The following is a 26,923-nucleotide window of genomic DNA, read 5'->3' on the forward strand; positions in this document are numbered from 1 at the left end:
TTCTCTCAATAGTTCTGTGAATATTTGCTTCATATATTTGGGTGTAATGGTGTTGAGTGCACATTTATTTTTAATTATTATACCTTCTTGGTGAATTAACCCTTTAGTCATTTATGTAATGTTGTTCTTTTTGTCTCTTTTGACAGTGATTTAAAATCTCTTTTATCTGATATAAGCATGGCCACTTTTGCTTCATTTTGGTTTCTACTTGCATAAAATATCTTTTCTTATTTCTTTATTTACTGCCTCTGTGTGTTCTTTTCAGTTTTTTTTTTTTTTTTGCTTTCTATTTGTTGACATTTCATGGATTATTACACTTCCTCAAAAACTAATGCAAACTGAGATTACATTGTTTGACAATTCAGGTATTTTAGTTCTAGAAAATAATTTCCTATTGTAAAATAGAAAACAAACAACTTATCCATTTAATTGCTAAGAAGTTTTACATCACTGTTACACTTGGGTGTGCACCAAGCAGAATCTACAGTCCTTAACATGATTGCCTCTGGCCAAGAATATACAAATGCTTAGAATACTGGACACCAAGACGTTTGGAGAGACTCCTCACAGTCACCTACTAGTACCACAAGACATGTCAATTTCTGCTACAAATTTTCACTTTGAGAATGAGAATGAATACTTGGGGGTTTGGGAGTAAGCTATTTAGTTTGCAAAGCCTTCAAATGCACTATGCTTGCATTTCGAGTGTTCTGAAATAAAGAATAATTGGCAAATGCTCAAAAGGAAACAACTCATTTAACTTTAAAACTAAATCAAAAAGGCTTTCTCAGTTATTACAGTAATTGTTTTGAATTCTAATATTAAGGTGGAATTTTTTTCTCTACCCCAGAACAGGTAGATTTTTTTCTTGCATGCAGCATATAAAAAATATGATTTAGAACTCAAATTTCAAAACTATAATCCTTTTAAAGAAAATCAGTTCATAAATGGTTGACACTCTTGTCCTTCCATGAAAAACCCAATCTGAAACTTCTTTAAAAACTGGACACACATTCTCAACCTATAATTCTAATAATAAAGACAGCACAATGCTCAATTTTCTGCTTACTGGGGAAAGTTCAAAAGGATGAGATGGACACATAACAGTTTTTAAAAAGTTCATTGGGATGCTCAGCATTTGTAAAGATGCAACACAAATGGATTTAGAATTAAAGATTAAGAATCTTAGCATCCATATTCATCAGTGATATTGGTTTGAAATTCTCCTATTTGGTAGGGTCTTTGCCTGATTTGGGGATCAGGGTAATGCTGGCTTCATAAAAAGAGTCTGGAAGTTTTCCTTCTGCTTCAATTTTTTGAAACAGCTTCAGGAGAATAGGTGTTATTTCTTCTTTGAAAGTTTGGTAGAATTCCCCAGGGAATCCGTCAGGTCCTGGTCTCTTGTTTTTTGGGAGGTTTTTAATCACTGCTTCAATCTCATCACTAGATATCAGTCTATTCAGGTTGTCGATTTCTTCCTGCTTCAATTTTGGGAGTTTATTGTTTTCCAGGAATGCATCCATTTCATCTAGGTTGCTTAGCTTATTGGCATATAACTGTTGATAATAACTCCTGATGATTGTTTCTACTTCCTTGGTGTTCGTTGTGATCTCTCCCTTTTCATTCATAATTTTATGAATTTGGGATTTCTCTCTTTTCTTTTGAATTAGTGTGGCGAATGGTTTATCGATCTTACTGATTCTTTCAAAAAACCAGCTTCTAGTTTCATTGATACGTTCTACTGTATCTCTGGTTTCTACCTCATTGATCTCAGCTCTAATCTTGATTATTTCCCTTCTTATGTTTGGAGTTGGTTTGATTTGTTGTTGATTCTCCAGTTCTTTAAGGTGTAGAGACAGCTGGTGTGTTCTGGATTTTTCATTTTCTTTGAGGGATGCTTGGATGGCTATGTATTTCCCCCTTAGAACCGCCTTTGCTATATCGCATAGGCTATGGATTAAAAACACCACACTTCAGGCCACCCAGGGACCCCTAAAAATTATAACTTCTTTTAAAAACTGTACTATTTATAATTATTTTGAGTGTTCTAAGTCAGAAGACATTATATACTGAAGATTAGAGTATGTGTGTGAACACTCAGAGAAAGACGCTGAGGCTTTAAACAAGATTATTTGGTACCAGCATTAAATGATTAATAAGGAAGGGGCGCCTGGGTGGCTCAGTGGGTTAAGCCTCTGCCTTCGGCTCAGGTCATGATCTCCAGGGTCCTGGGATCGAGCCCCGCATCAGGCTCTCTGCTCAGCGGGGAGCCTGCTTCCTCCTGCTTTCTCTGCTTGTCTCTCTGCCTACCTGTGATCTCTGTCAAATAAATAAATAAATAAATCTAAAAAAAATATTAATAAGGAATAAAATTAGACATTTAAACATTAAAATCTGCATCTAATTCATGTGCCAAGAGTCTTCAAAGAATACTCAGATTAGTTACATAACAGCTATGGAGAAATGACACAGATATTCTTTTTTTTTAATATTTTGTTTATTTATTTGACTGAGAGAGATCACAGGTAAGCAGAGAGGCTGGCAGAGAGAGAGAGAGAGAGAGAGAGAGAGAGAGAAGCAGGCTCCCTGCTGAGCAGAGAGCCCAATGTGGGACTCGATCCCAGGACCCTGAGATCATGACCTGAGCCGAAGGCAGCGGCTTAACCCACTGAGCCACACAGGCGCCCCAACACAGATATTCTTGTACATAACCATGGCTCCCTTCCAAATAGACATACTAAATACCTTACTCTTAAAAAAGTAAATGGAAATTTTATTTATAAAATATAGAATATACTTCTGTCTAAAGCTAAAGGCAACATTTATACAGAGAATTTTAATTCCATTACCTTATTGCATGTTTCCTGGTTAATTCACATGGTTCATGTGTAACGAAATCTCCTAGGACCCTAAGTAATAAGTAGCTCTTAGATCTATAGGGTTTATCATAGTGCAAATAACTAAGACATATTCTTTTTCTTTCATATTATTGTTTAACTTTGACTTAACTTTCTTTTTTTACAAGGGTTTGCTGTCCATGGTCCATAAACTATAAGCTGCCAAATTTGTGCTTTTAAAACTCATTCCTGGGAATCTCCCTTTATTCTGTTAGTCTGTAGGGGAATACAGAATTAACCAGTACCTCATGAATGAAACTACAAAACCCCATCTACAAAACCGAACAAGCCACTTGTTCCTTTTTTCTTTTCTTAGTTTCAGAGGTAGAACTTAGTGATTTATCAGTTGCATAATACCCAGTGCTCATTGCATCAAGTGCCCTCCTTAATACCCACCCAGTTATCCCTTCCCTCCACTCCACCTCAGCTACCTTTAGTTTGTTTCCTAGAGTTCAGCATTTTTTATGGTTTGCCTCCCTCTCAATTTTCATCTTATTATATTTTTCCTTCCTTTCCACTATATTTATATGTTTTGTTTCTTAACATGAAATCATATGTTTTTTTTTTCTTTCTCTGACTGACTTGTTTTGCTTAGCATATTACCCTTTAGTTCCATCCATGTGGTTGCAAATGACAAGATTTCATTCTTTTTCATGGCTGAGTCACAGTCCTTTTGAAATCAAAAGACAGTTCCTGGGGTGCCTGGGTGGCTCAGTGAGTTAAAGCCTCTGCCTTCCGCTCAGGTCATGATCTCGGGGTCCTGGGATTGAGCCCTGCATTGGGCTCTCTGCTCAGCGGGGAGCCTGCTTCCCTTTCTCTCTCTCTGCCTGCCTCTCTGCCTACTTGTGATCTCGGTCAAATAAATAAAATCTTTAAAAAAGAGGAAAAAAATAATAAAAAAACAGTTCCTGGGTAGCTCAGTCTTTTAAACATCTGTTTTCAGCTTGGGTCACGATTCCAGGGGACTGGGATTGAGCCCGGCTTCTCCCTTTCCCACTCCTGCTTGTACGTTCTCTCTCTCCTCTCTCTCTCTCCCTCTCTCTCTCTGTCAAATAAGTAAATAAAATCTTTGGATAAAAAAAGCAGTTCCTGAATCAAGTAAAACAGGGTTAAAAGTCAATATCTGGAAATAAAAAGCCAAAGACTCTAATGTTGAGGGGGGACATTTAGTACTCAAAGTTCAACTTTAAAATAACAATAAAATAAAACAAAGAAAAAATATCTCTTTCACAGTGTGGGAGGGTGATTCATTTGGAAAGAGCGCTGTTATCCCAGATCAGTCAAGTCCACCAGAGAGAATGCTACAGGCAAGTTTCCTTCCGGACACAGGGTCTGTTGGAAAGCCTTGCCAGCAGTGGCAGCAGACCCCAAAACCTGTGGATTGGAACCATCTTTGGAAGTCTAATTGATATTCTGATTTCAGTCTATTAAGAAACCATTTGTGGTCAGTTTAATAAATGAACACTTAAAATCTTCCAAAAATTTCATTCAAATGTATTTTATACATTAGACAGTTCTTAAGAAAAGATAATACAGTTTCTTGACATTCAACATTTAAAGATTTTATTGGAGATATTAATCTCACAAAAGTTTTAAGTTATCCATAAGTTCTTAGAATGTTGAAGAGAAGTAAAACTAACTAAGTTTAAGGGATGGTGGGAAAGCAGTAATTTAGCAACAATTTCTCAGTCAAACTATGTTCAGGCACGTTTTCCTCCAAAAAATTTTTTTGGAACTCATCTGCATCCTTGTCTATTACCCAAATTAACATGGTAACTGGGATGATGACATTCTTCTCATTGATGGATGGGTTTGGAACACATACAGTAAGTATAGCTCTTTTTCCCCTGGTCAGGTACAGGGTATGTGGGGTGGAATCAGATCACTCAGTAATGTTTCCTAAATCAGTGTTTGCCCACATTAAAAGTTATGTCTTCTATTTTCAACATTCTGAGGAACCTCCATGCTGTTTTCCAGAGTGGTTGCACCAGCTTGCATTCCCACCAACAGTGTAGGAGGGTTCCCCTTTCTCCGCATCCTCGCCAGCATCTGTCATTTCCTGACTTGTTGATTTTAGCCATTCTGACTGGTGTGAGGTGATATCTCATTGTGGTTTTGATTTGTATTTCCCTGATGCCGAGTGATATGGAGCACTTTTTCATGTGTCTGTTGGCCATCTGGATGTCTTCTTTGCAGAAACGTCTGTTCATGTCCTCTGCCCATTTCTTGATTGGATTATTTGTTCTTTGGGTGTTGGGTTTGTTAAGTTCTTTATAGATTTTGGACACTAGTCCTTTATCTGATATGTCGTTTGCAAATATCTTCTCCCATTCTGTCAGTTGTCTTTTGGTTTTGTTAACTGTTTCCTTTGCTGTGCAAAAGCTTTTGATTTTGATGAAATCCCAAAAGTTCATTTTTGCCCTTGCTTCCCTTGCCTTTGGCGATGTTCCTAGGAAGATGTTATGACCCAGCAATTGCACTACTGGGAATTTACCCTAAAGATACAAACGTAGTGATCCAAAGGGGCACGTGCACCCGAATGTTTATAGCAGCAATGTCCACAATAGCCAAACTATGGAAAGAACCTAGATGTCCATCAACAGATGAATGGATCAAGAAGATGTGGTATATATATGCAATGGAATACTATGCAGCCATCAAAAGAAACGAAATCTTGCCATTTGCGACAACATGGATGGAACTAGAGCGTATCATGCTTAGCGAAATAAGTCAAGCGGAGAAAGACAACTATCATATGATCTCCCTGATATGAGGGAGTGGTGATGCAACATGGGGGCTTAAGTGGGTAGGAGAAGAATCCATGAAACAAGATGGGATAGGGAGGGAGACAAACCATAAGTGACTCTTAATCTCACAAAACAAACTGTGGGTTGCTGGGGGGAGGGGGGTTGGGAGAAGGGGGTAGGGTTATGGACATTGGGGAGGGTATGTGCTTTTGGGTAAATTGGAAGGGGAGATAAACCATGAGAGACTATGGACTCTGAAAAACAATCTGTGGGGTTTGAAGTGGCGGGGGGGTGGGAGGTTGGGGTACCAGGTGGTGGGTATTATAGAGGGCACAGCTTGCATGGAGCACTGGGTGTGGTGAAAAAATAATAAATACTGTTTTTCTGAAAATAAATAAATTGGAAAAAAAAAGTTATGTCTTCTGATTTGATGTAGGTTTTAAATGCAAAGTATCCACACCTATCTCTTGTAAAATAGTTTACACTTCTTGGAGAAAAAAAAAAAAGCATCTTCTTTTACTTCAGTAACTACTACTTTGGGTGGGTCCTCATTCTCTTCTTCATCTCTACCTTTGTATTTTTTTTCCAATTTATTTATTTTCAGAAAAACAGTATTCATTATTTTTTCACCACACCCAGTGCTCCATGCAAGCCGTGCCCTCTATAATACCCACAACCTGGTACCCCAACCTCCCACCCCCCCCGCCACTTCAAACCCCTCAGATTGTTTTTCAGAGTCCATAGTCTCTCATGGTTCACCTCCCCTTCCAATCTACCTTTGTATTTGTTACTGTTGCCTTAAGCTTGTATCTCCAATGTTTTTGTGGAAAATGGTGAAGAACTAGATATATTTTTGTAATATCTTTTCCAAATAAACTGAAGCTTCCAGAAGAAAATAGAAATCCAGGCAAGGACAAGAGTTTAATGAGCTTAAGATAAAAATATTGAAATGGGCTTTCTTACCCATTCCAGCATAGCTCTTCTCAGATTTGTGCTTTCCTGGAGTACAGTAACTTCTTATTTGGGTTTGGGAATTCTCAAGTAGGTTGGTTTGTTTGTTTGTTTCTTTCTTTCTGCCCATACTTCATTGCTATATTGATGTATCTGTGAGAGAATTACTTCTGGGACTTTCTGTTCTACCATCTTGCTATTGTCATTATGCTCTTTTTGACATGTTGTTATCAATGATATGGTAGACTCATACATAAATCCTGAAACATTGTATGTATGCATGCATGTATGTATTTTTCCTTGATAGAGTTTGTGTAAGATTGAAGCTGCTTCTTTCAATGGTGAAGTCACTTGGGCATGAATTTCCTTAGTGAGAATGTTAGCATATGAATTAAATGTCTTTATTCACTATAAAACTAATCAGCCTGTATTTTTTTTCTTTTTGATAACCTGCATTTTTCTAGGAATATATTCATTTCAACTAAATTTTCTACCTGGAGTGTCACACATTTAATCATAAAAATCTCTTATCTTTATAATTACTGAAAGATTTTTGGTTTCGTCACTTTTTAATTTTTGATCCAGTTACTTGTGCTTATTTTTCTTTTTCTTGCTCATTTGTAATAGGGGTGTGTATTATAAGCCTTTATGAGAACTAACTTTTAGCTTTTCCAATTTTCTTTATGGTAGGATTGTTTCTTTATTAATCTCTTCATTTACCTTATTTGTCTTTTCTACTTTATTTCGGTTCTATTTTGATAACCATTCCTTCATTTCTTATGATGAATTGTAAGTTAGTTAAATTTCTTTATTTTACCTAATATAAGATTTTAAGGCTACTCATTTTCTTTTATGTTTTCTACTGACCCTCACAGGTTCTGATACTTAGTATTCTCATTATTATTTAGTTAAAATATTTTCTTTTTTCCATTATTTCTTTTTTTGTCTAATAAACTATTTTAAAGTGTATTCTTAATTTTAAAACATGTGGAGATGTTTCTGGTTATCTTTTTAAAAAAATTCTTTTTGACCATATTTGCATGTGATACATTCTGCATTATTTGAGTTATTTGGTATATGTTGATATTTTCTTTTTGGCTGCATTTATGTCTTTTTTTAAAAGATATAATCCATGTGTTCTTGAAAAGAATGTGTGTTTTGCACTTTTGGGTGCATACATGTAAACATATCTGCATGAAGTCAGTTTTTTAGTAATAATATTCCAGTTTATATTTATAATGACTTTTTTTTCTCTCTGTTCTATCAATTGCACATACAGGTATATTAAAACCTCTACTGTGATTGTGGGTTTTCCTGCTTATCCTATGTGTTTATTCAGTTTTGCTTCAAGGTATTAAGCATGTTTTCATTTAGTACTTTCATTTTTTCTTGTTGAAATAAACATTCGTCATTATATACTGACCTTTTTGCTTCTAGCAATCTTTTTGCCCTGAACTTAGTTTTTTTAAGATTTTATTTATTTACCTTAGACAGAGCTAAAGCACAGAGGGAGAGAGAGCACACAGAAGGAGAGGGAAAAACAGACTCCCCACTGAGCAAAGAGCCAGATGCAGGGCTCGATCCCAGAACCCCAAGATCATGATGTGAGCCTAAGGCAAAAACTTAACTGCTTAACTGACGGAGGCATCCAGGCACCTCACTTTACCCTGAAGTTTATTTTTGTCTGATATTTCTATAGCTACATTTGCTTTCTTTTATTTAGTACTTGGTCTTTTTCTAGCCTTTAACTTTTCTGTACATTTATACTTTGGTTCTGTCTTTTGGAAATAGCATATGATTGAGTTTTTCTTTTTCAGTCTGACAATATATATTTTTAAGATGGTAACATTAAGTCCATTTATATTTAATGTGATTAATAATATATTTAGGTTTAAATCTATTATCTTACTTTGTGCTTTTAATATCTTACCATTTCTATTTTCCATCCATATCCTCCTTTTTCACTCCTTGTTTTTTTTTTAATTTTCAATTATTTTTGTTATTATATTCCCCCCTCTTTTTTTGGAAGTCAAATGTACTTTATTGAATGCTTTAAAAATTATAATATGCGTCCTTGAATTATGAAAACAGGATGTTGCTTGATTTTTTTTTGGTCTTTCTCCAGGACAATGAGAGGAACTTATAACACTTTCATTCTATTTTCCTCCCTATTCCTGAATTATATGCTAATTGTTTATCATATTTTAATTTTCCTCCTTCTTGTCCCTCTTTCTTCTTTTTCCTTCCTTTCTTTTTACATATTATGTCTCACACAATATAATGTTGTCTTATATAGCTATTGTTCTCTTTTGTTGCTCTTCATTTCATTTCTTCCTGGGTCTGTGATCATCCTTTTGTATTTTTTCTTTCATTCTAACTGCTGAAAACTTTAGAATTTTGTTTATTGTTTTTCTTGTGGTAAACTTTTTCAAATTTGTGTCTACTTTGTCTTCTTTCTTGGAGGATGTTTCCATTGAGTATAGAATTCTAGAGTTGGCAGTCATTTCCTTTAAATATATTGAAAATAACATTCATTTATCTTATGGCTTCCAATGAAGTTACCGATAATTCAGATGTCCTTAAAACTGCTATTACTATGAAGGTAAATGCTTTTTATTCTGACAATTTTTAAAATATATGTTTTTCTTTTTCTAAAGCATATCTAAAATGTGTCTAGCTGTGTATTTTTTTCCTGCTTGGAATTTGTTGGATTAGTCAAATATGTGAATTAGCATTAAAAAAAAAGATTTTATTTATTCATTTGACAGAGAGAGAGGGAGATCACAAGTAGCCAGAGAGGCAGGCAGAGAGAAAGGGGGAAGCAGGCTCCCTGCTGAGCAGAGAGCATGATGTGGGGTTTGATCCCAGGACCCTAAGACCATGACCTGAGGTGAAGGCAGAGGCTTAACCCACTGAGCCAGCCAGGTGCCCCATGAATTGGCATTTTTTTAAAAGAATATTCTCAGCTGTAATTTTTTCTCACATTGACTATGTCCTATTCCCCCCACCCTTTTTGGGACTTCATTAATGTATTACACTGTATCTTTTCTTTTTTTATTTTTATCCTTCATACATTCCAATACAATATTGCTTTGGAATTTGTTTTGTATATTTTATTCTGACCTGTCCTCTAGTTCATTGAGCCTATATTCAGTGGTGCATATTTTATTGTGAAACAAATTTAATCAGTTCTTAATTTGTCATAGTATTTTTCAAGATTGGTGTTTTAATTTCTTCTTTATATATGTGTGCTCTTGTTTCATTTCCCTATTACAAATTTTAAGCTAAACAGTTTCTTGAATAAAATAAGCATAATTGTTTTACAGTTTGTGTTTCATAATATCTAATAATATCTACAGCCTCCACGTGCGTGTTTTTTTTTTTTGTCTGTTGTTTTTTCTGCCACTAGCTTATGTGGTTTTGCTTCATTATGGATCTATTTTCCTGTGAATGTGTTTTGAACATTCGATACATTTTGTAGAAATAGTATAAAATCTCAGATTACTATATTTTTTGCTAATGATGATTTTAGTTTGCTTTTGTTAGTTTCCTGGGGACAATAACAAATCAACAATTTAAAGGCTTGTTATTTTCTGGCCTCAAATTCAGACTGCTGTTTTTGTGTGTATTAGTTTCTTTCAGGCTTGCCCTTACAGCTAAAGTTTAACCTCTTGTGTTCTCACTCAAAATCAGGGAAAATGTATCAGATACCCATCTTTTGCAGATTCTGAGCTTTGACTCTTTTCTGTTTAATATTAGGAAGTCACTCAATATTCAGTTCTATCTCTCAGCTGCCTTTTTTAGATCTGAAAATGCTCCAGGGGTTAAAGTATCTTTAGTTTACTGTTCTTTACCACATTTCATTGCAGTAATTTCACATTGTCTCCTTCCTTTTGTATGCTTTTAAGAATATTGAAAAATATTTTCTGGCTTTTCAGTTATAATCACCAGAAGGTGGAGGAAATTAGTCTAAAGCAGCTTGTCTGCCATTATAAGGAGAATGTCTTCAAATGATATTTTTATTTTTACCTTTTTTCTCTTTCTTGACTGTGCTCTGGAAGGGTGAGTCTTAACAGTTAATTGACTTTCACATAAATACTGTTTTTTAAAAGAATATGTTAGTTTGCTAACGTGGGCACTTTAGTATCAGATAGTATACAATATTTTTTTCTAAGCACCTGGTGCAGAAATAACATTCAGCATATGTTTGTTTAATGAAAGAATCAATTAATAAATAAAAAGAACATAGCATGCAACTTTCAAATAATAAAAATTCTACTACTATTGCAATAATGATATTTTATTTTGTGTTTGGTCTAATATAACTACAGATAATTTTCCTTAAAAGAATGAGGTAGAAAATAGGGTGATTCCATAGTGAAAACTAGCATCCATCAGAATCTTCTCATGACTGAAATTATATTTTTTGGACATGACTCAAGTTCTACTTCAAGTTTCAAGATTAATGATAGGATTCAACTCTTTAGTGTACTTTGAAATTAATTTAAATTTAGGAGATTATTATTTTCTCATTCACAGAAACTATATTTCCAAGGAGGATTTTGTTAGTTGCAATATTTTAAGAATTGTATTCAGCAGTGATTCATATATGAGATGGGATAATTTTTTTCAGAAAGTACAGTGGGTGCTGTATAGAATGGTTAGTGGTAACATTTTGGATAATATATAAGGAGTAGGAGTAAAGGACAGAAAAAGAAAGCAGTATTTATTGATAAATAATTGAAGACAATGTACTCATTAAGTATCTGTTTTGTAAGATGTGTTTGTAAACCACATTAATTTTTATTATAGTTTAGAGTTAACGATACATACACAAATGTATGCTTTTCACTCAAAAACTATGTTTACACTTTCCTGTATGTGCAACTGAGAAAGGGAATTAGTTTTTGTATTTAAGGATCAAGTAAGGGTAAAACCCAGTCATATGTCCAAGTACGTTAGGCCCAGATGGGGATTTCATAAGGGTACAAGAGAGCTGATACCAGAAGGAGGAAGAAAACTAAAATGAAGTAATAGCTATATAATTAATACTTGGAACAACAAGGGTTCTATCATCAAGGATACAAGGATGAACAACCCAATCCATGCTCTCAGGTAATTTACCCTCTAATAGGAAGATAAGCAGAAACCACATTTAGATATTAACGATCAGGATAGCATAGGCACTGATGAATCAAGATAAATACAAGCCTTACCTAGAGTAGAGTTCCAGAGTTCAAGTGTTAATACTTTAATTGCTTGGTCATTGGAGGTTTGAAGGGGGTGTCCTAGGTGAAGAACTGAGATGACAAAAAGTAAAAGGGATTTTGTTTGAGACACTGGATCTTAATCACTTTTATAGAATAATGCAATGTTATAACAACGAATATGGGTATATTGGAACTTACCCAGCCCTGGATACAGGAAACACAAAGAATGACAACATATAATAGAGTTCGTATATCACAAAGTGAGGTCAAAGAAATGAGACTCTCAAGTGCTGCCTGGGGTTAGACTTAAGAGAGAAAGTAACACTTCAACTAGGTGTGGAAATATGAAAGAGTTTGACATGAAAGTAGTGGTATAGAAACATTTCAGAAACATTGACTGGCTTGTTTGAATATGGTATGAAATAGTGTGAAATGTTTATAAAGCCTCTAATTTCTCAGTTCAACTGAAGTGTAACTTACAAGGAGGTAAGTGGCAGGTGGTGATATTAGAGAAGTAGGTAGAAGAATTGATTTGCCCTAAGCCATACATCTAGTAAGTGGAAAATTAATTATTTAAAACTTAGTACTCTCTGCCTCCAAAGGTTATGCTTTTTCCACTACACTTGTGATTTGTGATGTCTCTTTCTTTGATACATATCATTTGTTGAAATAAGTTCTTATGCAGAATGCACAATGTATATAAAATATAAGATTTAATGTGTTTTGATTGAAATAGGGGCTACAGTTGGCAGTCTCTTAGGTTGAAATTCATTTCTCTACAAGTACTCCTTTTCCCTCTCATGCCCTTCCCATTGTGCACATTGCATGGACTAAGTTTTATAGGAACTCAGAGGAGAAATTGGTTAATTCATTTGGAGGAAGTCATAGGAAGATTAATAAGAGAGGTGACATTAGACCTCAGCCTTGAGTAACAAACAGATATTTACCAGACACAGAAGAGAGGAGTAAGACTTCAGAAAGGATAGGGGATGGAAATGAGTGCAGAAAAGTAGTTTTGACCTACTTTTTCCTAAGGAACTTGGACATTAACCTGTGAGCAATAGGGCATCATTAAAAATTTTTCAGCAGGAGCATGCCACAAGCAAACTGACATTTTACAAAAATGATTCTGACATTAGTGTGTAGAATGGAATGGGATATCAGAAAAGCCAGGGAAGGTAGGTCATTTAGGAGGTTATTATTTCAGCAAGAAATGAGGTGGGTCTGAATTTATACCCTCGTAGTTAAAATGGCTCTCCACTCTGAATTGAGGTAAGATAATGGAAGTGATTTATTATTATCTGATTATTCAGTATTTAGGTCTGGGTACCCTAATTCTCAGCAAAATAGATTAACTGAAGGGGTTTCTCACGAAGAAAATTAAACCTTGATTTGACATTTTGTCTGATAACTTGGTGGTCCATTACTGGTTGCCTTTGGAAATATAATTCATAAACTTTAGAAAGTGCCTAGTTGCTTTGTGATTTTTTCCTTTGCTTTAGAATGAGTTTTTTAAAAACAACAATTCAGCAAAACCACACAGAAGTTCTATGACCCACACTTTTTCTATATTTCTCAAAAGTGTTCCACAGCTTGACTAGATACAATGTAGATGCTTTCTTGTGTGCTAGAGTACTCTCTAGGCTTACTTGTTTCTTAGAATATAGGGTATGCATCTGAGGATCAGTGAAAAAAATCCATCTGAATATAGGATTTAATACTTTTGGAAATAAAATAACATAATTTATAAATCATATATTATTTTCTTTTCTTTTTTTTTCTTTAAGATCTTATTTATTTATTTGACAGACAGAGGTCACAAGTAGGCAGAGAGGCAGGCAGAGAGAGAGGGGGAAGCAGGGTCCCCACTGAACAGAGAGCCCAATGCAGAGCTTGATCCCAGGACCCCGGGATCAAGACCCAAGCCGAAGGCAGAGGCCTAACCCACTGAGCCACCCAGGCACCCCTTATATTATTTTCTTTGAAATCCACATTAACTACTGTTATTTTAGGCCATTTTACATCCTATATTGGCCAATCCTTATATTTGGCTAAATATATATGCTTCTAACTGTTTTTGAAGCCTTTAAAGTTTTTATTCATGTCAAAGAGGCTTGATGCAGAGGAGAAGGCATCAAATATGAAAGCTTCTTTACTTTTCTGATGAATGTGGTTTAAAATATTCAACCATAGAGACATTTGTACCATACATAAAGCCAAGTGTTGTTCCTATTTTCAAAACCAAGTTGTGAAGAAAACAGAAGAAATTTAAATGTTTTCCAATAAGGCTAATATAGTGAAAATCAGTCCCCTTATAAGTTCCTATGTCCAAGTCAATCTTATGTGACTCAAACATATGGTAGTGCTGCATATGAAACCAAAAGGAATTTCTAGCAAAGAGTCCTTTACAATTTAAGATTATGGTCTCTACACACTGTGGTGCAAGTTTTGTCTTAGAAACTTACATAGTTTCTAAGACACTTACATAGGAGCATCTGACCTCACAATTAATGGTGTTTCTTTCTTCCCTCCTCACTTCCCTTCACCTCATTATAATCTACTTGAGTTTGGACCAACACAATTTAGTTATCATCTCTTATTTCTTGCCTTTTCTCCTTTAATGCAAAACGCCATGATTTTCGAGGGCATTTCTTCACGGCAGATAGATTATTCCATTCTTTATTTATTTAAGCATGAATACTCAGGCTATGAATTAATTATGTTTTCTTTATGATAGTGGTGGGATAGAAAACTTGGAATGTAGCTTCTTTGCCAACTTTCACTTTCTTACCTCATCTATTTTCCCTTCTGTTTTTCCACTTTTCCTTTTTTTTAATATTTCTTTTATCTGTAGTCCAAAGAAACAGGAAGTGGATGATGAGCTGAGAGTGGTGTAGGAGCAGGGACATCCAATTCCTTTTCTACATTTCAGACCTTCATTTATGTGGTATCAGCATAAGTGGCTGCGATGTGAAAATACACAATTAAATCTTTCTGTCAATTGGTGGTATTACTGGTTCATAAGAGCTAAGTGTTAAATTTTCAGAAATTTTGTGAGCTGAGTGTTAAACCACTTATTATTAAAAATTAAATTATATGAACTTACAATTAAGTAAGTTATAATAAAAAGTAACAGTATTTATCAATCCTTAATTATTTTGCTACATTTTGCTATTATCTATAATCTTAAGGTTATTTACATCTGTTGCACCCACATAGTGGGAATACTATACAATGGTGTGCCACTGTACATCATTTCTCAATTCTGCCTTCAATGATATCATATTGTTAGCTTGAAACTGGACATAGTATTTACACTATGGACATTGGCAAATGCTACAAATAATGATTTGATTAATTGTTTGTTGATTTTTTAAACCTAAGAATCAGCAAACTATAATCTATGGGTCAACTATAGCTTGCCATTTATTTTGTAAATAAAGTTTTACTGAAATGTAGCCAGTACCAGTACTTCAGTGATGGAATTGAATAGTTGCAAAAGATACCGAATGGCTTGCCAAAAACAAAATAGTTATGGTATGTCACCCTACATAAAAAAAATTGCCAACTCTAGGTCTAAATTTAAGAATGTGGTAGAAAATGCTAACAAGGGGACAAGATGGCGGGGTACTAGGAAGAGGCATCTTTTCAGCTGGTACCCCAAAGTGAGCTGATTACCTACCAAAGAACTCCGATCACCCATGAAATCAGCCTGAGATCAGAATTATACACGTCTGGATCTCTACAGGGGCAGAAGACGCCAGTGAGCAGGTAAAGCGGAATGGGAACAGGGGACTGATATCGGAAGATAAACAAAAGGGGGAGGGAGCCACCAGAGGCGACCGGTGCAAAAGTAATACCCCGATACGAGCGAGAGTGCCCTGCGTCTGGGGACCAGCATTAACTTGGAGACTGGTTGAAAGCACTCCAAAAGAGCAAAGGATTGCAGGGGCAAATTGTGGGAATCGGGGCGGCTAGGGACAGGGGCTTAAGTCCCCGGTCCCAGACGGCCTCCCCGGCGCGGAGGCAGAGAGAGTGCGGCGGAGAAACCGGCTCCTGGTCCCTAAGCCGCCAGCGCGCCCCAGAGCGCGGGGGTTCCGGCTCCTGTGAGGGGATGGGAGCTGCACCGGTCTGCAGAACGCACACTAGCCCTACCACAAAGCTTGAGATGCGCGCGCACGTCCCTCCAGCTCTCCTGGGTTTCTAAGGCCCGGGGGCGCTTCTTGACCCGCGCCATTGTTTCAAAGTCTAAGCCGCTCGTGAAACTCTTTCCCGGACAGAGGCGCGCAAAAGCCCAGCCTGCGGCTTACGGACCAGCGCCCCGTTCTCAGTGCCCCAGACGCGCGCCCGACCCACAGCCACCTCTGAAAAGAGGTGCGCGCAAGCCGGGCACTCCCAGCCCGGGCCGGCGGCAAAATCTCAGTGTGCGATCGCTGCTTGGAACCTCTCTGGCGGTCAGGAGCTCCCAGACAGCCACCACTGCCTTGGCTTTGGGGACGAGCAAAAGATCCTGCGCCCCCAGGGTCTTTAACTTGGAACCTGCACTGCCAGCGGCCAAGGGGGAATTTATTCAGCTTCTGCACCCAGACTGAGGCTTCTCTCTGAGACGGAGATCAGGAAGTGTTCCAGGGTGCACCTTGACTGCACCAGAGTTGATACATCCAGCTACATCTGTTCAGTCTTCTCCCACCAAAATGACTAGGAGGAGGAATGCCCAACAGAAGAAAAATACAGAGGATGGACCTTCTGCAATAGAGCTAACGGCTATCAACATAGACAATATGTCGGAAAGAGAATTCAGGCTAACAATTATCCAGGCAATAGCTAGGTTGGAGAAAGTCATGGATGACCAAACAGAATTGATTAGGGCCGAACTGAAAGCGACCAGACAGGATGTTCACAATGTTAGGGCAGAGCTCAAAGCTACCAGGGAGGAGGTCCACAAAGCTCTCAATGAGTTCCAATCCAATCTAAACTCTCTCAAAGCTAGGGTAACTGAGACAGAAGATAGAATTAGTGATCTGGAAGACAAACAGATAGAGAGAAAGGATCAGGAGGAAGCCTGGAACAAACAGCTTAGATCCCACGAAAGCAGAATTAGGGAAATAAATGATGCCATGAAGCGTTCCAACATCAGAATTATTGGAATTCCTGAAGGGGAGGAGAAAGAAAGAAGTCTAGAAGATATCGTGGAACAAGTCCTTCACGAAAATTTTCCGAATCTCGCGAATGAAACCAGCGTTCATGTACTAGAGGCTGAACGGTCTCCACCCAAGATTATACACTCCAAAGAAACATCACGACACCTGATAGTCAAATTGAGAAATTATAATTGCAGGTATAATCTCTTGAAAGCTGCCAGGGCAAAGAGGCTCCTTACTTACAGAGGGAAGCCCATCAGAATAACATCAGACCTGTCCACAGAGACCTGGCAAGCCAGAAGAGGCTGGCAAGATATATTCAGGGCACTAAATGAGAAGAACATGCAGCCAAGAATACTTTATCCAGCAAGACTGACATTCAAAATGGATGGAGAGATAGAGTTTCCAAGACCGGCAAGGCTTAAAAGACTATGCAACCACCAAGCCGACACTGCAGGAAATATTAAGGGGGGTTCTATAAAAGAGGAAAAATCCCAAGAATAGCATTGAACAGAAATATAGAGACATTCTACAGAAAGAAAGACTTCAAAGGTAACTCGATGTCAATAAAAACGTATCTATCAATAATCACTCTCAATGTGAATGGCCTAAATGCACCCATAAAACGGCACAGGGTTGCAGATTGGATAAAACGACAGGACCCATCCATATGCTGTCTACAAGAGACCCATTTTGAACCTAAAGGTACACGCAGACTGAAAGTGAAGGGGTGGAGAAGCATCTTTCATGCCAATGGGACTCAAAAGAAGGCTGGGGTAGCGATTCTCATATCAGATAAATTAGACTTCAAACTAAAGACTGTAGTCAGAGATACAGAAGGACACTACATAATCCTTAAAGGGACTATCCACCAAGATGATCTAACAATTGTAAATATCTATGCTCCCAATATGGGAGCAGACAATTACTTAAGAAAACTGTTAATCAAGATAAAGAGTCATATTGATATGAATACACTAATCATAGGAGATCTTAACACGCCTCTTTCAGAACTAGACAGATCATCGAAGCAGAAAATCAATAAAGAAACAAGAGCATTGAATGACACATTGGACCAGATGGACTTCATAGATATATACAGAACATTCCACCATAAAACAGCAGAATACTCATTCTTCTCAAGTGCACACGGAACCTTCTCCAGAATACCACATACTGTGTCACAAATCAGGACTCAGCTGATACCAAAAGACTGAGATTATTCCCTGCATATTCTCAGATTACAACGCTTTGAAACTGGAGCTCAATCACAAGGAAAAGTTCCGAAGGAATTCAAACACCTGGAAGCTAAAGACCACCTTGCTTAAGAACGCTTGGATCAACCAGGAGATCAAAGAAGAACTGAAACAATTCATGGAAACCAATGAGAATGAAGACACTTCGGTCCAAAACCTATGGGATACAGCAAAGGCGGTCCTAAGGGGAAAATATATAGCCATCCAAGCCTCGCTCAAAAAAATTGAAAAATCCAGAACACACCAGCTGTCTCTACACCTTAAAGAACTGGAGGATCAACAACAAATCAAACCAACTCCACACATAAGAAGGGAAATCATCAAGATTAGAGCTAAGATCAATGAGGGAGAAACCAGAGATACAGTAGAACGTATCAATGAAACTAGAAGCTGGTTTTTTGAAAGAATCAATAAGATCGATAAGCCACTGGCTACACTAATCCAAAAGAAAAGAGAGAAATCCCAAATTCATAAAATTATGAATGAAAAGGGAGAGATCACAACTAACGCCAAGGAAGTAGAAACAATCATCAGAAGTTATTACGAACAGTTATATGCAAATAAGCTTAGCAACCTAGATGAAATGGATGCATTCCTGGAAAAATATAAACTACCAAAATTGAAGCAGGAAGAAATCGACAACCTGAATATACCGATATCTAATAACGAGATTGAAGCAGTGATCAAAAACCTCCCAAAAAACAAGAGCCCAGGACCTGACGGATTCCCTGGGGAATTCTACCAAACCTTCAAAGAAGAAATAACACCTATACTCCTGAAGCTGTTTCAAAAAATTGAAGCAGAAGGAAAACTTCCAGACTCTTTCTATGAAGCCAGCATTACCCTGATCCCCAAACCAGGCAAGGACCATACCAAAAAGGAGAATTTCAAACCAATATCACTGATGAATATGGATGCTAAGATTCTCAACAAGATCCTAGCCAACAGGATCCAACAACACCTTAAAAAGATTATCCACCATGATCAGGTGGGATTCATCCCTGGGCTACAAGGATGGTTCAACATTCGTAAATCAATCAATGTGATACAACAAATTAATATGAGAAGAGAGAAGAACCACATGGTCCTCTCAATTGATGCAGAAAAAGCATTTGACAAAATCCAACATCCGTTCCTGATTAAAACGCTTCAAAGTATAGGGATAGAGGGAACATTCCTGAACCTCACCAAATCTATCTATGAAAGACCCACAGCAAATATCATCCTCAATGGGAAAAAGCTTGCAGCCTTCCCATTGAGATCAGGAACAAGACAAGGATGCCCACTTTCACCACTCTTGTTCAACATAGTATTAGAAGTCCTAGCAACAGCAATCAGACAACAGAGAGAAATAAAAGGTATCCAAATTGGTAATGAAGAAGTCAAACTCTCTCTCTTCGCAGATGACATGATTCTTTATATGGAAAACCCAAAATACTCCACCCCCAAACTACTAGAACTCATACAGCAATTCAGCAGCGTGGCAGGATACAAAGTCAATGTGCAGAAATCAGTGGCTTTCTTATACACTAACAATGTAAATACAGAAAGGGATATTAGAGAATCGATTCCATTTACTATATTACCAAGAACCATAAGATACCTGGGAATAAACCTAACTAAAGAGGTAAAGGATCTATACTTGAGGAACTATAGAACACTCATGAAAGAAATTGAAGAAGACACAAAAAGATGGAAGACCATTCCATGCTCTTGGATCGGAAGAATAAACATTGTTAAAATGTCTATACTGCCTAGAGCAATCTATACTTTTAATGCTATTCCGATCAAAATTCCACCAGCATTCTTCACAGAGCTGGAGCAAATAATCCTAAAATTTGAATGGAATCAGAAGAGACCCCGAATCGCTAAGGAAATGTTGAAAAACAAAAATAAAGCTGGCGGCATCACCTTACCTGATTTCAAGCTTTATTACAAGCTGTGATCACCAAGACAGCATGGTACTGGCATAAAAACAGACACATAGACCAGTGGAACAGAGTTGAGACCCCTGATATGGACCCTCAACTCTATGGTCAATTAATCTTTGACAAAACAGGAAAAAATATACAGTGGAAAAAAGACAGTCTCTTCAATAAATGGTGCTGGGAAAACTGGACAGCTATATGTAGAAGAATGAAACTCGACCATTCTCTTACACCGTACACAAAGATCAACTCCAAATGGATAAAAGACCTCAATGTGAGACAGGAATCTATCAGAATCTTAGAGGAGAACATAGGCAGTAATCTCTTTGATATCAGCCACAGCAACTTCTTTCAAGATACATCTCCAAAGGCAAAGGAAACAAAAGCGAAAATAAACTTCTGGGACTTCATCAAAATCAAAAGCTTCTGCACAGCAAAGGAAACAGTCAAAATAACAAAAAGGCAACCCACGGAATGGGAGAAGATATTTGCAAATGACAGTACAGACAAAAGGTTGATATCCAGGATCTATAATGAACTCCTCAAACTCAACCCACACGAAACAGACAAACACATCAAAAAATGGGCAGAAGATATGAACAGACACTTCTCCAATCAAGAAATACAAATGGCTATCAGACACATGAAAAAATGCTCATCATCATTAGCCCTCAGGGAGATTCAAATTAAAACCACATTGAGATATCACCTTACACCAGTTAGAATGGCCAAAATTAACAAAACAGGAAACAACATGTGTTGGAGAGGATGTGGAGAAAGGGGAACCCTCTTACACTGTTGGTGGGAATGCAAGTTGGTGCAGCCTCTTTGGAGAACAGTGTGGAGATTCCTCAAGAAATTAAAAATAGAGCTTCCCTACGACCCTGCAATTGCACTCCTGGGTATTTACCCCAAAGATACAGATGTCGTGAAAAGAAGGGCCATCTGTACCCCAATGTTTATAGCAGCAATGGCCACAGTCGCCAAACTATGGAAAGAACCAAGATGCCCTTCAATGGATGAATGGATAAGGAAGATGTGGTCCATATACACTATGGAGTCTTATGCCTCCATCAGAAAGGACGAACACCCAACTTTTGTAGCAACATGGACGGGACTGGAAGAGATTATGCTGAGTGAAATAAGTCAAGCAGAGAGAGTCAATTATCATATGGTTTCACTTATTTGTGGAGCATAACCAATAGCATGGAGGACAAGGGGCATTAGAGAGGAGTAGGGAATTTGGGTAAATTGGAAGGGGAGGTGAACCATGAGAGACTATGGACTCCGAAAAACAGTCTGAGGGGTTTGAAGTGGCGGGGGGGTGGGAGGTTGGGGTACCAGGTGGTGGGTATTATAGAGGGCACAGCTTGCATGGAGCACTGGGTGTGGTGAAAAAATAATGAATACTGTTTTTCTGAAAATAAATAAATTGGGAAAAAAAATAAAAGCTCATGGTGGGGGGGTGGGGGGTTGGGGTACCAGGTGGTGGGTATTATGGAGGGCATGGATTGCATGGAGCACTGGGTGTGGTGAAAAAATAATGAATACTGTTTTTCTAAAAATAAATAAATTGAAAAAAATAAAAATGCTAACATTGCAGATTAAATTTACAAGTGTAATGTGTCTATAGATGTGACACTCTGGGTAACACACACACACAAACACACACAGCAAATACAACATTTTCCAGCATGACACAATATAAAATAATCAGAATATACTGCTTATGTTAAGAAAAATATAAATAAAAGTGTCAATTAGTGCTACATTTATTTGGACCAATTTTGAATATAGCTGGGTTGTATACTCTGAGGGGAGTTATTTATTTTTTATTTAGTTATATAGCACCTAGCAATACTGAACACATTGCAACCACTCAGCTGATTTCTGTGAATTATAAATGATTCTTACCTGAAAGGAAACCATTACTTTATATTCATATAAAACTAATTCTCCAAAAAAAATCAAATATAGATAGATAGATAGATAGATATTACCTAACAAACTTTGAAGGACACAGAGTTGAGATTATTAGCTATATTTGGCCAATAAGAACCATGAGACCCATGAATGTTAAACACTTTGCTACCTAAAGTATGGTTTCTAGATGAGCAGCAGCATCTCATCACTTTTGACCTTGTTAGATGTGCAAAATGCACTACTTCAAGTGTATTCCAAATTTACTGCTCCAGAAACAGCATGTTAACAAAATTCCCAGCTCATTCCTGTGCACATAAAGCTAGAAGAAGGACTTCTGAGATGAGTGTTCTTGCATACTGCCTACCTAATATACTATACTTTCATATTTCAAAATACAAGAACTAAGACAATACTCCAGTTTCTTGGATTCAACAAATAGCAGAAGAAAAATATTTATTCATTCCAATCTGTTTTCCTTTTTAGCTATTGTATGATTTTATTCTCACAAACTTCTTCTATGACATAGGATGAACATTGTTATGCCTTTACCAATAATGAGTTAATAAAGACACAGATAATTTATTGCTGTTTTAATCAACTTTAAACAGTATGTTAGTGACAGACTCATCAGGTGAGGTTTTTATTTTTATTTATTTATTTTTATTTTATTATTTTGTTACATATTTTATTTATTTATTTTACAGACAGAGATGGCAAGTAAGCAGAGAGGCAGGCAGAGAGAGGAGGAAGCAGGCTCCCTGCTGAGAAGAGAGACTGGAAGTGGGCCTCTATCCTAGGACTCTGGGATCATGACCTGAGCTGAAGGCAGAGGCTTTAACCCACTGAGTCACCCAGGCACCCCCCAGGTGAGCTTTTTATATCAGTTACTTTCATACAAAACTCATCAAGAGGAATTGGGAGAGATGATTATCTGATAAATTTAATCTGTCTGGGTATTTCAGGCTCTTGAATAACCACTCTCACTCATCCATTCCAGAAAATTCATAAAAAAAATAGGAAATTAAGTGTTTAAGTTGGAAGTAACTGTGTGATTTTGTATAGGTCCAGTCTCTACCTATTTAGCCTTCATACAGGGACATTTTCATCCCTAAAATTTCTAATTATAGAAAATATTTGATTACCAACAATAAACAAAGTAATTACAAATGTCTTATTTTTAGTTAAAAATCAGTAAATTAATTATTCATAAGGTTAACTATGTGATTCTTTTTAAAAATAATGTGCTATTTAGTCTACTAACATAGTAGAACCAGTGAAGAAGTGCAAAGTTCATATTCATGTGTAGAGTGGTATCACTGGTTAGATAAATTTATGAGTATTTAATGATCAATAATAACTTATTGTATATTATATTTTATTTTGAATATCATTACAATTAAAAATGTATTATCTTTATTATACAATAAATTTTTACTTCTTCAAGGTACCCCTTCCTGTTCTTCCATCCCAAGACAGCTAGACAGAGATATTTGTGCAGTGTCTCCATTAATCCTGCATATGCTAGATGGTATCTGAAGCACAGCAGGTTTCTAAAGAAATTAATTTGTCTTGACAACAGATCCAAAGATTTGAGTTCAGGGATCACTTGGCAATTCCCTTAAAACCAAGCCCAGTAAGTAAACAAAAAAACTGATAAGAACAGTTCTAAAAGATGACACAGAGGATAGAACTAAGAATCAACCTGCTGTGTATTTATTTGTAAATGCTTCTATTAAACTAGCTTTCAGAAGCTTTAGGCTTGTTAGAATTCATACATGCTGATTTATGAATGTTTTCATAATATATCATTCAACAAATACTACAAACTTACATTTCAAACCAATTATTTAAGAATAAATGATAACTTTAGTTAATCATTAACAAGAGCTCATTATGGCTATTGGATAACAGTTATTAATTATTTTTAATATTTGAAATTTTGAGAACAACTTTTCAATATTCTATTGTGATTCAAAATTTACAAAATCAGTTTATCCTTATTAGAATTTTTTTAATATTTTCTTTGTTTTTTAATTTCTTTTCAGTGGTCCAGAATTCATTGTTTATTTTTTTATTTTTTTTATTTCTTTTTTTTCCTTTTTTTTATTTTTTATTTTTTTTCCAATTTATTTATTTTCAAAAAACATTATTCATTTTTTTTGTTTATGCACCACACCCAGCGCTCCATGCAATATGTACCCTCCACGATACCCACCACCAGACTTACCCAAACTCCCACCCCCCACCCTCAAAAACCCTCAGTTAGTTCCTCAGAGTAAAAAGTTAATATATAAAAATAATGATTCAAAAATCACTTAGTAGTAGTATAGTATTAGGTAATAAAGAAAAAAATATTTTATATGTTCATTATACAGTTTTTCATTCAAATTTTGAAAATTAATTTAAATAAACTATTTTATTTCTATTTTTAAATAACCCTTTCAAATAACAATTTATTGAACACTGAGAAAGGCTAAAAATAGCCTACATGTTAGCATTACCAGTGTTTTATTCTTTTTTTAATTTATTATTTATTTTCAGCATAACAGTATTCATTATTTTTGCACCACACCCAGTGCTCCATGCAATCCGTGCCCTCCATAATACCCACCACCTGGTAACCCGACCTCCCACCCCCTGACCCTTCAAAACCCTCAGATTGTTTTTCAGAGTCCATAGTCTCTCATGGTTCACCTCCCCTTCCAATTTCTCCCAACTTCCTTCTCCTCTCTATCTCCCCATGTCCTCCCTGCTATTTGTTATGCTCCACAAATAAGTGAAACCATATGATAACTCTCTCTGCTTGACTTATTTCACTCAGCATAATCTCTTCCAGTCCCGTCCATGTTGCTACAAAAGTTGGGTGTTCGTCCTTTCTGATGGAGGCATAATACTCCGTAGTGTATATGGACCACATCTTCCTTATCCATTCGTCGGTTGAAGGGCATCTTGGTTCTTTCCACAGTTGGGCGACCGTGGCCATTGCTGCTATAAACATTGGGGTACAGATGGCCCTTCTTTTCACTACATCTGTATCTTTGGGGTAAATACTCAGTAGTGCAATTGCAGAGTCATAGGGAAGTTCTATTTTTTATTTCTTGAGGAATCTCCACACTGTTCTCCAAAGAGCCTGCACCAACTTGCATTCCCACCAGTGTTTTATTCTTACACTGCTTTTTTCATGCTAAGGTATTAAATGAACATTGTTTCTTCCTAGGGTTCATGTTTGTACTTTATTCATACTACAGGTATCAGATGCTGTTTGTGCTAATTTTTGTTTCTGTTCTTTTAGTGGTTAACCCACCATATGAAGGAAAATAAAAGAACATAATCAAATTGGTAATTGGAAATGTTGAAAATGTATAATTTACCTGGGACTGAAAGGGATCTTAGAAGTCACTAATATGTATATTATTTTTCTTTATACATGTAAGAAAATTTACAAGAATTTTCCTTTTTTATACCAAGAACTTTCTTCTTCTTCATCTTCATTCTATTATATATCTTCATGAAGATATATAACAGAATAAGTAATGTAATTGAGATATGTAGAAAACACAAAAAGAAAATCTGAAAGTAAAACCCAACTTTAATTTCATTGACCAGGGATGTGTTCTGAGTCAGAGTTTTAATGCATACAAAGAGAAATGTGAATGTATTTTTAAAAGAATAATAGAATATTTGATAAACATGGCTATGTATCTAATTCCATGGGGCATATATGATTATCCCCACCATCTCACGTTTTTATTTATAATGAATTTTGGCTCTGTTCTTTAATACAATGATTGCAAACCTCTCAAAAAATTCACTATTCTTCCTCACATAAACTTTTCAAGGAAAACGTGAATGTCTTGTAATAAGAAGAAATATTAAAGTAGTAAAGATCCCAGGGAAATAGACAGACTTAATTAATCTATCCAAATTTCCAATGCACAGCAACAACTCAAAAGGAAGGGTCATGTTGTGGGAGTTTTTATATCACTGTGTAAGTGTGGATGGCCACTTGCCAGCATCTCCATAGCTAAGGGCTTAAAAGGGCTATCTCTATCATTTTAGAAAAATGATACATGTGCTTAAATTGGAATTTAATTTATATATTTCTGTTCACACATTTCTAATACGTTTTCCATATACTGGAAAATAACTAGGTACCCACTAAATTTCAAATTCCTTTTGATTTTTTTTTATTTTGAATTTCGAACTTAATACATCTTGGAGAAAAACACTGCTATATATAAATGTTTATAATTGAATTATGCAGTAAGCTTAAAATATGTCAATAGATTTACTTTTAGCAAACAATTGAGCTAGGGTAGTTCATACTCATATGTTGTTTATTACATAAGGAACAATTAAAACAGTTTATGTGCTTCCTAATTAATTCTTCTGTTTTTTTTTGATACCAAATCAAATTGGACTACAATTCCCCTTAATACATCATTCTGTAACAGATGAAAAATGAACAATATAAATTTTGTTATATACAATAAATTCATGTCTTTCAACACACAGGACAATGAATATTTTCAGTTTAGACCAAAAGTCAATATATAGTTTTTTAATGCCATTTTCCCAATGTTACCTACTTGTTTGAATGGACTTTCTGCATATTAGCTGATGGTCTTATAAGAACAAGAATAAACTTTTGAATATTTTTTTCCTTTTGAATTATGGTTCATACATGCCTAACTGTGTCCTATAAGATATTTTCCCTGGAGAACTATTATAATGCAGCTCACATTGTCACTCACCTACACTGCTGAACTTGCTATCAAATAATGTGCAGAACAGTACAAGTTATTATGTGTCATAGGACAGATTTATGATAAACTAAGCCTGAAACAAAGTAATGAATTCTTGACACTTA

The sequence above is a fragment of the Neovison vison genome, chromosome X (assembly GCF_020171115.1).
Source record: "Neovison vison isolate M4711 chromosome X, ASM_NN_V1, whole genome shotgun sequence".
Taxonomy (NCBI): domain Eukaryota; kingdom Metazoa; phylum Chordata; class Mammalia; order Carnivora; family Mustelidae; genus Neogale; species Neogale vison.